Below are 12,304 nucleotides of genomic sequence, written 5' to 3'. Positions count from 1 at the left end.
ATGGAAACGGCAGGACTGAGAGTATTGTATTAATACTCTGGCTACTGTGGAACTACACATCCCAGCATGCCCTGCAACATAGGCAGAGATGAGCAACAGGCAACCCTAAGTCCACATGCACCCTCTGACACTTCACTTGCAGAGTCCAGCTCCTTCCTGCTGTGTTGTTATTATATATTTTTGCTATAGTTTGTAAGGCTTATTTAAAATGTCTACTGAGGTTAAGAGTAATATGTGGCTCTTTGGAAGGTTACAGGGCTGACCAATGCGGACCCAAAGTGTATCAGGTTGCCTATCATTGATCTAAGGCATTGCTCTGTTCCAGTGACATGCGGTGAGGTAAATAACTGGGGAGGCGCTGGCTATATTTACAGACACATATATGAACCCGAGGGTACATATGGGCATTATACAATGGTCCAGCAGTATATAGTGCTTGGTGTGTTTTCATCAGGGATGTGTGGAAAAGGTAGACAGGGGCCATACACTTTTTACTTCAGCTTTTTGGCTATAAAAATGATTAGAATAATACAAAGAAGTTATACTGTATATAATATTTTCTTTGTTTTTTTTTCTTGTCATTTTTATAGTCAAAACTTTGGAGTATACCTAAGTATGACAGGAAAGGCTCTGCCTCACCTGACCGCACATCACTGCTCAGTTCCCTCTGTGGCAGGGGAGAGCCAAAACAATGGTTCAAGGTGAGAGCAAGTAAGTGGCGAGCTGCGCCAAAGATGGGCGGCAAAACACCTGGCAATAAGTTAGAACATACAGCGAACGGTGACAGGAGAGGGACCACTGCCACAGAACTATTGCTAGATAGGGATATAATAAAATGCCATTTTAAAGTGAAAAACTTTTTTTCTAAACTGTAGTGACTGGAGATTCCTATGTTACTGACAACATAGACGGCCAGTTTATCCCAAATTACTGAACCTCCTCAGTTATACTAGTTGGTGTTGGAAATTATGTGTGTGCAGGTGTTCATACTGCAGCGTTATGTTGGTAAACACCAGAGGATGACTCAAACTATGAACAGCCCAGTTACTTAACCAGTTAAATATCGATAGATAGTAGGTACAGCCGTACTCACTGTTACATGCCCACTGACAGTGGAGCAGAGCTTGAGCGGAAAGGGGGCCTATACAGCTCACCAGCCGGGGAGTGTATGCTACTTGCATGTAGTGGTGCAGGATGCTGGAACAGCTTTATGCAGGTACTGTATATACGCTGCAGTCTCTCACATGGAGCTAAGCAGGAGACTACTGTCTCTCACCATGTCATTCTACACAGAGTGCTAAAATGGCTGCAGTCACATGTGCAGTAGCACTTCAGGTTGAAGGTCAGACCTTCCTGTAGACTCTGGGTCCTAGTGACCAGCATGTATGCGCATAGGGAGATAATGCAGGACTGCACTGCTTCCTAACAGTTGGGGAGATGTGGACTGATTAGCAAATATTACAGTATACCTCACTCCATCAGCTGGAGCCCCAAGGGTTGCACCAATCAGTAGATTTTTACCCCGGGCTTCGCCAATGTTGATAAACTCTATTTACAATTTTATAATGGTGGGGGAGAATTGGATATGATCACGAGGATTAATCACAAGCAGCAATTTCTTAATTTCAGCTTGTGATTGGTCCTTACGCTCATACACCTGACTATCCTGGTATTCAGCCAGGGATGTGAGAGGAAGCAACGAGTTCTAGCTAGGGGAAGGGAGAAAGCTAGTAAAATGCAGGTGGTAGCGTAGCTTTAGGACTGGGACTGATGTAAAAAAAATATATATCAATGCAGTGCTTTAAATAGAAAGGTGCAAAGTATATTTACATGATATAGCTTACACAAATAGCAAACTTCCTCTTTCACTGCAAAGAACCACCATCAATGAGCAAACAGAAAAATAACTTATTTGAAACCAAATGACAAAATGTTTGCGGGTTAAAAAGGAAATCTATATACTGTAGCTTATATAATAAACACCTAAGGCTGCCAGAATTCTCCACAAGATTAACTTGGGATGGAAATGTTGGGTGGTGTATAGTATACTAGGACTATCTAACTGGATATCTACACATTAACATCCCTTAAAGCCGTTACCATAGACATATTACATGATGCACCATAAACTTAGAGCAAAATGTACCATAGACTTATTGCATGGTGTACCATAGACTTATTACATGATGTACGATAGATTTATTGTATGATGTATTGCATGATGTACAATAGACTTATTGCATTATGTACCATAGACTTATTGTATGTTGTACTGCATGATGTACAATAGATTTATTGCTTGATGTACCATAGACTTATTACATGATGTACGATAGATTTATTGTATGATGTATAGCATGATGTACAATAGACTTATTGCTTGATGTACCATAGACTTATTACATGATGTACGATAGATTTATTGTATGATGTATTGCATGATGTACAATAGACTTATTGCATAATGTACCATAGACTTATTGCATTATGTACCATAGACTTAGTTACTACATGATGTCCAATAAACTTATTGTATGATGTATTGCATGTTGTACAATAGACTTATTGTATGATCTATTGCATGATGTACCAAAGACTGATTACATGATGTACGATAGACTTATTGTATGCTGTATTGCATGATGTACCATAGACTTATTGTATGATGTATTGCTTGATGTACGATAGACTTATTACATGATGTACGCTAGACTTATTGTATTATGTATTGCATGATGTACACTTATTGCATGATGTACCATAGACTTATTGTATGATGTATTGCATGATATACAATAGACTTATTGTTTGATGTACCATAGACTTGTTACATGATGTACGATAGATTTATTGTATGATGGTTTTGCACATACCTGAGTGATTTAGCAAACGGCTGTACATCGATTTTATGCTTAGAAAGAGGAAAATATTCAAGACAGGAATATTCTCCTCATTCTGCGTTTGGCTGCGGATTTTCTCATGTTTCAGAGGTGAAATTTGGCCTTATATGGTCTGTGCAGGATCCTCTTTGCCAATTGTGTTCCTCAGGGATTTCCTGCTCAGTCTCATCCTACTCCCTTATTATACCCCAACTACACCCCAGAGCCGAAAGAATTGACACTATTGTCGGCCCAACTCTACGGTATATACTGTATAGACCGGAAATTCAGAGAAATGCAAAATTGCAGTATTTACAAATACGCAGTGCGGAACAGTAACGCAAAAGTGAAAATGGAAGATTGTATGGTTTATACCCTGCACCGTTTCCTAACGGCATTTTCTGACTTTAATCTCAAATTTGCTAAAAATTTTGTCAAACTAATAACCACCATCTTCAAATCTTAAGACAAATATTACACTACAATCCTAAACCTGAAACTATGTGACGTTTTACACCTGGACCTATCCTGGCTCCCAATAGGAGTATAATCCAAATTGTAAAACTATCCTGCACACTAAGGAAGAGGGGGGAAGGGGGGGGTGTTATCAAGCCTCCTAAAGAGCAGAGAAGTGGACAAGCAGAGTAGTTACCCGAAGCAACAAATAAGCTGCTACCTATTATTTTGTAGACTATACTTGATAAATGCTAATTAGAAGCTGATTGGTTGCTATGGGAACTTCTCCATTTGTACTCTTTTCTACACTTTGGAAAGTTTGATACATTTCCATAGCTTGGTAGAGGGTTGGATAGGTTTCCCGGCGGTGGCCATCCCGACGGTCACGACACCGGCAGTGGAATCCCGACGGTCAAAATCCCAACAAATTTTGGTGAGTATTCTAACCCTAACAGAACCCCACCCGCAACCTAACACTAACCATCCCCTTTGCCAGGATAACCGTAACTGTCCCATACCATAACTTAACCCTAACCGTCCCCTTTGCCAGCCTAACTGTAACCGTCCCATACCGCAGCCTAACCCTAACCATCCCATACCACAGCCTAACCCTAACCCTTTACCTGGTGCTTACCCCTAGCCCTAATACTCACTGTCGGGATTTGTCTGTAATTGACCATCAGGATTCTGCTGCCGGTAATGTGACCGTCAAGTTGGTCACCACCGGGATCCTGACTACTTCCACTTGGAGACATTAGTCAACCAGATACTGTGATGATTGAATGGCTTTTTTTAGTATTTTATAGTGGCCGGCAGAACAGGATTGGCATTGAAAAGTAGCCACTAAAATATATTGTGTTTTGATTAGTTGTCATGACAATGTTCTCTGTATTGTGTAGAGATCACAAAAATATTATTTTCCTATATTGTTTATTGAGATGCTCTATGTATTGTACATTAGTCATAAAGTGTTCTGTTTTGTATATCACAGGATGCCAGTGGTCAGAATGCCGGAGTCGGAATCCTGACACCAGTCAGAATCTCGGAGCCAGCACCCTGACCGCTGGCATTCCGACCATAAGTATTTGGGGTATGGGGAGGGTAGGCACTAGGGTGAGGGTTAGGGTGAAGGGGGAGGGGGGTTAGGGTTAGGCGGCAGGGAGGGAGGGTTAGGGCTGGTCTGCGAGGAGGGAGAGTTAGTGTTAGGATAGGGCTACTTAATTGTAGGCATCAGGATTGTAATCCTGTTGGGATGCTGGCATCAGGAATTTTACCCCCAGGATTCTGAGGTCTAGCATCCCATGCCCAACCCATCTGTATTGTATATCAGTTACTAGAATACTATCCACATTGTATTTTGGTCACTAGAAGGCTCTCTGTATTGTATAGATATAGTTCATTATGATGCTTTCTGTAATGTGCTGTATATTGGATACTATGATGCTCTTTTTATTGTACAGAGGTCACTTGAATTCTATCGGTATAGTACTGAGGTCACCAAAATGCATACCTGGTAATTGACCAAATTTAGGTGAGTCAGGCTCTGTCCCAGTATCTTGACTGTGGACACCATTGTTCTGTGTGCCTAAAAGTTGGGAGGTATATTTCTCTCTGAATGGGTACCACATTCACCTACCACTGGTGCACTTGGCAATGAATGAGTGATAAGAAGGAAGAAAGGTAAGGGCTACCTAATGCTTCTAACTTGTCCATACCCCCATTCTGATGTATTAACGTCAACTCTCCTCCCAAAAGCTGCAAAGATGGGAGGTATGAGAATGCCCTCTGTATTGTATAGAGGTCATTAGAATGTTTTCTCCATTGTATATAGTATATTAAGATGCTAGCTATATAGTATGTTGTCCTCTCGTATGGTCTCTGTATTGTATATATCGGTCACTAGGATGCTATTTGAAATAAATATCGCCCACTAGGGTAGTGTTTGCATTGAATGTTAGTCAGATAGGGCTGGTAAGTGTTGCATTTGTTTATAGCTCTTTAATACAAAATTTCATATATTTCATCAGGTATATAAAACCATGTCCACAGAAAACCAATCGTTTTTTGTCACGCCCATATTTCTTGTTCGGAGCACTGTTAGAAAGCTCTGGCATCACTGCGTGAGTTTGTTCCGCAGGTCAAAAGTTGCCTGCAGTCCTTTTGGAGGCTCCTTGGGGCAGCTATTGCCAATATCCCCCTAGGCTGTGCCCCCATTGGGACTTTTGACAGGTGTGCCGTTGAGCGATAATTATTGCTATGTTTTGCAAAGAAGCTCATACGTAGGAACCTGCCTATCAGCAGCTAAAGAATCCTGCATCTGACCAGTTCACCCAGTGGAGACGCTCCAGTCACAGCCTATGCTGTATCTGCCATACAAGTAATAAGATCATCCAGTACAACTTCAGATGAATGTTGCATTTTGCATGTTATCATCAGTGACTGCACATAAAACTGGCATAAAGCAGCAGTGATCATAATCACAAGGCAGGCTCCAGGCCAGGACTAGTTAGATAACATGAGCATTGACAGAGACATTGCATTCCACATTAAGTTTGAAATAAAAACATAATTGTTGACATTGTAGACCTGCCCTCCCAGGCCAACAAACTGAGTTTCACACGATAGGTATTTCACCAGGCCACCGACCAGTACATGACGATGCAATCATGCCCCGTCCACTGATGCTCAATGGCATTAACCACGCATCAGTGGACAGGGCTTGATGATACGAAACGCGTCAGACCTGCTTGTCCTCAGTGTCCAATTACACATATTGTACCGCAATGCAGCTGTGGGGGGCTTAATCCTCCCTAAAGATGGAATTGTGGATGAGAGAGACCCTTCATTGAATTGTGGATGTTCTTGGAGAGTCACCATTGTAAATTATTAATTAATTTATTTATTCTATAAAAAAATATGGGTAGTGCCCCTTTTCTTGGCATACCTGGGTCTAAAACATCAGGCCCACTCATTTACTAAAATTGCATTTGCATGCAAAATTTGCACTAATCATTAGCAACAAATGTGAAACTCATTTTCATTGTCTAACTTGCACTAGGCAGATAAAAGCCAATTGGCGATAGGCTACTGTGGGTCCGAGCAAATTTGACACCTGACGTCGGTCGACTGTATCATTAGTATCCTTGCCAATATTAACAGAAAAAAATGGATTTGAATGTTTCACTGACAGCGAATCGGTTTGCTAAAGTCACGCTGGAAATCTTGCACTTTCAAAATAAAAAAATACAAAAAACAATTTAATTGTCCTTTTAAATGTCGTTTTTATGTTTGAACCAGTAATAAAAAAAGAGGTTGATTCATTCATAATTTATATTTACCATCCCTCCTGAAATATTATCTGTGCATCCAATTACTTCCTACAAACTAGTATTTTCATTACATCTTACCGTTAACTGTAATACTTATGCCTGACCAAAACTTTTTTTTTAATAATTTTTTTTTAACGTTTTGATATTCAAATTGTGAAAAAACAAGAATCTTATTACTACTGGTCTCCCAAAGACCTGGATTAAAATCACTTTTATAAGTCAAGTTTTTTCCGCTGTTATCTGATAAGTCTCTAACTGGATAACTCATTCACTGCTAATTAGAGAATCAGTGAAGCTATTTAGGAATCCAGTGAAAATGAATAAATAATGAGATTTTCACACTTTACTCATGTGAATACACTGATGCTCGGCAGCTACACAAAAACTGGATTCCTGGTATCGCAGTGTAAAATGTCATGTTCCATAGATATCGTTAATCCTCTGCATTCATTCAGATCATAAAGTACGATCATCGACAAACAAGTAATTTATTCTGAGAGACAAGTGTAAATTTACTTACCTGAAACTAGAGCCAGAATAATGTCATCTCTGTCCCATAAGCGTGCTACTAATTCCTCAGCTGCAAAACTTTTTTCTTTTGATTCCACATCTGTCCACAATGCTATGAAGTAAAAAAAAAATAATAAAAATACAAAAAAAATAAAAAAAAATCCCGGTAAATAGTACAATGCTAAATAAAAATAAAAGAAATAAGTTGGACTCAAATGTTTCGAGCTACGGTGACAAAGTGCACTGCTAGAGGAAGGGTTGAGTGTAATACAAGGAAGTGTCAGTGCTGCAATAGTCGGCTCTCTGTCTCTATACGGTCCTTCCTGTTCTTATGTTTTTTTACACATGTGGGGTGTGACGAAACTACTGAATATGGAATGAGCACTTAAAGGTGCAGACACACTGGTTTTCTCTTTAGATTAAAAAATACAGAGGGCTAGATGCATCGAGCCTTGGAGAGCTATAGATTGGAGAGACATAAAGTCCCAACCAATCAACTTCTAACTGTTACAGGTTGTGTTTGAAAAATGACAGCTAGGAGCTGATTGGTTGGTACTATGGGCCTCATTCAGAGGCGGTCGTTAGATGCAAGCGGTCACTCAGAATCACGGCAGCCGCTTGCATCCTGAACGGCCACCTCCTTGTCGATCGTTAAGCTGTGGGTAGGGTCTGGGCACTCGTAAGCCCCAGGGAGCTTCCTGCTCTGTTCGAGCAGGAAGTTCCCCACTGACATCAGCAATGATGTCAGTGGGGCCGCCCCCAAACGGCAAGCGTTCCAACTGGAACGCCTCCGTTTGGCCGGGCACGCCCCCGGCCTGCCCAGCAAACGGGGTGAGCTGTCACTCAACATCGACAGCTCGCCCCGTCTGCTACGAGACCCCTAACGACGGAGCGCCCGTCGTTAGCCTGGTCTCGGGCATGCGCACGACGGAGGCGGCTCCGTCGTGCGCATGCGCTGTGGGGCAGCATCGAGTCGGTTGTGAGCGCTCAGCGCTAATGACCGACTCTGAATGAGCTCCTATATCTCTCTCCACTTTCTCTCTCTCTCTCTCTCTCCAAGGTTTGGTACATCTCCCCCTGTTTATTCTTAACAATGATGAAAAAGAAACAAAAACATTTTTTTTTTAATGTCAGGAATAACCATTGACTGCTAATTATAATTTAGTAAAATTAGTTTCTAAATGTATTAGCTGTGGTTCCTCGCACCTGTGTAACGGCATTCGCATTGAACAGTAATTTGTGTAGCAGAACACATGACAGTGTCTGTACCTTTGTAGAGGATAACACCACAATGCACGAGGGAACGCTGTGCTGTTTTTCGTGAATGCTGTCTGATTTTTCTTCCCTGTAATTCATTTTGAATGTGTGCTGTAAGCAGTTCCGGATTACCAAATAGGCAGAGTAGGCACCGGCCTATGGGTCCCGTGCCCTTCAGGGGCCCCGTAACAATGGAGATAAATAATATTGATTTGATCTTGAAAGAAAATTACAATCAAGCATTATTAAATTGTTTCCATAAGATAGAAAAAATTAATCAACTCAAAGAAATGAAAACTTTACATTAAAGATTTTAGAGAAAATACTGTATTAATGTAATGTACCCATTAACAACTTAAAGTACTGTACATAAACCATAGACATCAGATTCACATTACAGTTTGTCTCTTAAAAGTGAAAGGATTTGTATAGGAACTGCGCTTATCCAATTAGTAGATATTTAAATCATCCCATACAGAGAATTTAAATCACAATTGACATAATTTATTAAGATATACACATATAATGTTGCATGGGTCCCAGCAAAAAAATAAATAAATAAATAAATAAATAATACACAATTAAAAGAGAGTAAATATTTTGCAATGACTGCAATAATAAAATGTAGCCTTTAAATATCAAATTCTCTGCTGAGAAACACTGCTGTTATTCCAACTTATAATAATATAACTGTTGATGAATTGTGGCAATGTCCGTATTATAAATATGTAAAGATACAGTTTCTCACCCTGATGTCTGCACAGTAATTCAGCTGTAATCCTTTAGTAGCCCATTGAGGATGGAACATATAGACAGGACAGCTTATCCGGATGGTAGTGTCCGATCGGGGTCACCGGACCCTCGGCTTCCGACGTCTCTGCCGTACGTGAGGCTGCGGGTGCAGGGGGGGGGGGGGTGGGAGCTGGGCAGCCTATAGCTGGTCAATTGGAAGATTCCAGCAATGTCCAATATGAGTCCTAAGACCGTCGGCTATCTGCCACGGTAAGCTCGCTCACGCTGTGTCCACACAGCAAGGCCGGCGTCTATGAAGGAGAATTGTGCAGTTGAGGCTATACCAGGGGAGATGAGAGGCTGTAGCCACAGTCACTCATTTAAAGTGGCTGTGGTAGTTGGTTTACAGCGGTGTTTGCAGATGGTAGCTGGATCCCTGCTGTTTGAAATAGTGGGCCTGATTCAGACCCGGTCGCAAGCGCTGTGTGCTCGCAACCGGGTCGATGGTGGCCCAGAGCGCATGCGCACGACGGAGCCGGCTCCATCGTGCGCATGCGCGAGACCCGGATAGCGACGGGCAACGCGTCTTTCCGGGTCTCGCACCAAAGGGCGCATGCTGTCGATGTTGAGTGACAGCACGCCCCCTTTGGTGGGCGGGCTGGGGGGGTGGCTGCCCAGAGGCGTTCCCATGTGAACACCTACCGTTTGAGGTCGGCCCCACTGACATCACAAGTGATGTCAGTGGAGAGATTCCGGCTCTGTTAGAGCCGAAATCTCTCTGGGACTTGCGGCAACTAGACCCTACCACAAGGGTCTCATCGCAAGCCCGATGGTCGCGATGGTCTTGGCCATCGTGACCATCTTCCTGGCCGCTCGCTATAGCTGTGGGTGGTCACCCACAGCTATGCAAGCGGCCAGGAGGCCGTTCTAAAAAAAAAAAGACCGGCCCTGATTCAGAGCGAGCGCTCTGTCAAAGCGACCGGCTCTGAATCAGGCCCTGTGGCAGGTTCTCCTTCATAATACATTTCTTTACCCTTAGGGACCTTCATCAGAGGATGTCTCTTAAAAGCTCATCTTCTGTTAGCTGTCAGTTTGTTAAAAGATGTTGGTGCAACCTACGTACGGTTTATTAAAATTGTTGGTTGCTAAAATTAAAAACATATTAGGAGATAATTTGATCATTATTTGTAAGTCATTCAATGCCAAGTTCCCCTTATAGTCAGAGCAGCACAGAACAACACACGACTATAATATTTTAAGATGCTTGTGGATGGGTTGGTCACGCTTTAAGGAAATGGAGATTGTCACCCTCTGTCAGTCTCTAAGGATGGCGTTTAGCACCAGCTGCTAAGGTCTTGAGGCGCCGGTCATTAATGTGGATCTGGATTAGTCATCATTCATGGACAAGCATCATCTTTCATCGACTTTTGTCCATGACAGACGATGTTTGTCCATGAAAGATGACGATTTGCCTCTTTCTGAGACCCAATTTTTGGCAGGAAAATCCGAAAACTAATCCGAGCCTGCACATCTCTAATATATATATATATATATATATATATATATATATATATATAAATATATAATATGTATATTAAATCCAAAAATGAGCTCTAATGTGGTGTAATGTGCTGGCCAACATATCGGCTGTTCAACTGAACACAGGCCGCTGTGGAGGGGTGTGTGATGCGATCCCCAGCCAGCGGGACCCCTGGCCAGATGGCAGTGACGGTTGGTCAGCGTGTACGAACAACCATCATCTGCAGATATATCTTTCTGGTGTGTACTCAGCTTAAGAAATAAAAAAAAATAAGTGAATAGTGTCCGTGGATGGGTTTAAAAAAAAAAATCAACATTAATGACCTACTTTAAAGGGCTTTAGCTTGACCTATGTATTTTTTGACAAGGACTATGGATCCCTCTGACATTTGGGGCATTCATTTGCATTAACCATACACCCTAGCCATTAAGACATTTAACCAACCTACAACCGAATGCGGGGTCGTAATTTTTTATGTATTTCTAAAAAAAAAACTCTGCAAACAACTTTTACACTTCAGGGCTGGAAATCAGGGGCCTGTCTATAATAAGTCGAGGGGGGGGCCCACACCACACATCCTGCACCCATACTTACCTCTCCAAAGTGCCACGTTGGCTGGAGAAGTGCTACACAAAACGCCTGGAAAATGGTCGCCGCCACTTGTCAGTGCGCGTGGTCCGCTGGAGAGAAAGGAGGGGGCCCCGGACGGGGAGTGATCACAGGCCCCTTCCTCTCTTAATACGCCCCTGCTGGAGATGCTGCCAACTGTGGACATTTCCCTCTCCCTGTGATGAAAGCTTTTCATGAATGATGGCGTTCTGCTGTGCATAATATAGAGGGTAATACTCTCCCGGAATTTCCAGGAGACTCCTGAATTTGGAAGTGTTCTCCTGGGAGAGCAGACGATCCTCCCGGATCTCGGCCACTTCTGTGGAGTGAGCGGATGGGAAGCCATGATGACGCAATTGATTCATGTGCAAAACTATATTATGTAGAGGGAGATCACGTAGATCCATTTCTCGGCGCTCACTGTAGGTACTAGAAGCAATTGATGTGAGTGCTGCAGATCCCTATGTTTAGATGCCCCAATCTAAACTAGTGTGATAAATGACCAATTGAACATAAATGTAAACACAATTTATGTTATAGTAGGGATCGCGCTCTCTTTAGTGAATGTTGTAGATGTTGTAGATTGGACCCCACTTGCAGAGTGAAATAATGCAGACTGGATATATACCAAGGGGGATGTACAGAGTAATTTATTGATGTCACTCGCAGTATAGTGAGGACTGTTTAAAATACATGCATGTGGCAGCTAATAATCTGCGTGGTTTATGCAGGTGAACATGTGCAGGTGGTGGGGAGAGATGGGGGGGAGGGGGAATGGACAGGCACTGGACAGATGGATCGTGCAGGGGACAGTCCAGTGACGTGACTAAGTGTGCAGGGGGAGGGCGTCCCGCCCCCCACTGCCCTGAGCAGCTGATAGTAGTTATGAGCTGTTAGTATCACAAAGTCAGGGTTGAAGTATAACAAGTCTAGATGACAGTCTTGGTGAGGCCTCACCTTATCTTCTTTCTTGGTCCGGGTCCTGGTATCTT

At 42.4% G+C, this 12,304-nt stretch overlaps 1 protein-coding gene across 2 annotated transcripts in view; it reads right to left on the bottom strand.

Annotated features, from left to right (window-relative positions):
- The window catches only part of PLCG2 (phospholipase C gamma 2), a 221,437-nt gene extending 214,031 nt beyond the window's left edge, over nt 1-7,406 (bottom strand). For both annotated transcript variants that reach the window (XM_088449429.1, XM_088449430.1), the window contains exon 1: nt 7,185-7,406. The gene's annotated coding sequence lies outside the window, so the exon portion shown is untranslated. The remainder of the gene's footprint in view (nt 1-7,184) is intronic.
- Nucleotides 7,407-12,304: the final 4,898 nt, after the last annotated feature.

Source organism: Taudactylus pleione, unplaced genomic scaffold (genome assembly GCF_031769625.1).
Source record: "Taudactylus pleione unplaced genomic scaffold, aTauple2 ptg000484l, whole genome shotgun sequence".
Taxonomy (NCBI): domain Eukaryota; kingdom Metazoa; phylum Chordata; class Amphibia; order Anura; family Myobatrachidae; genus Taudactylus; species Taudactylus pleione.
This window is presented reverse-complemented; position numbering and strand designations above follow the sequence as displayed.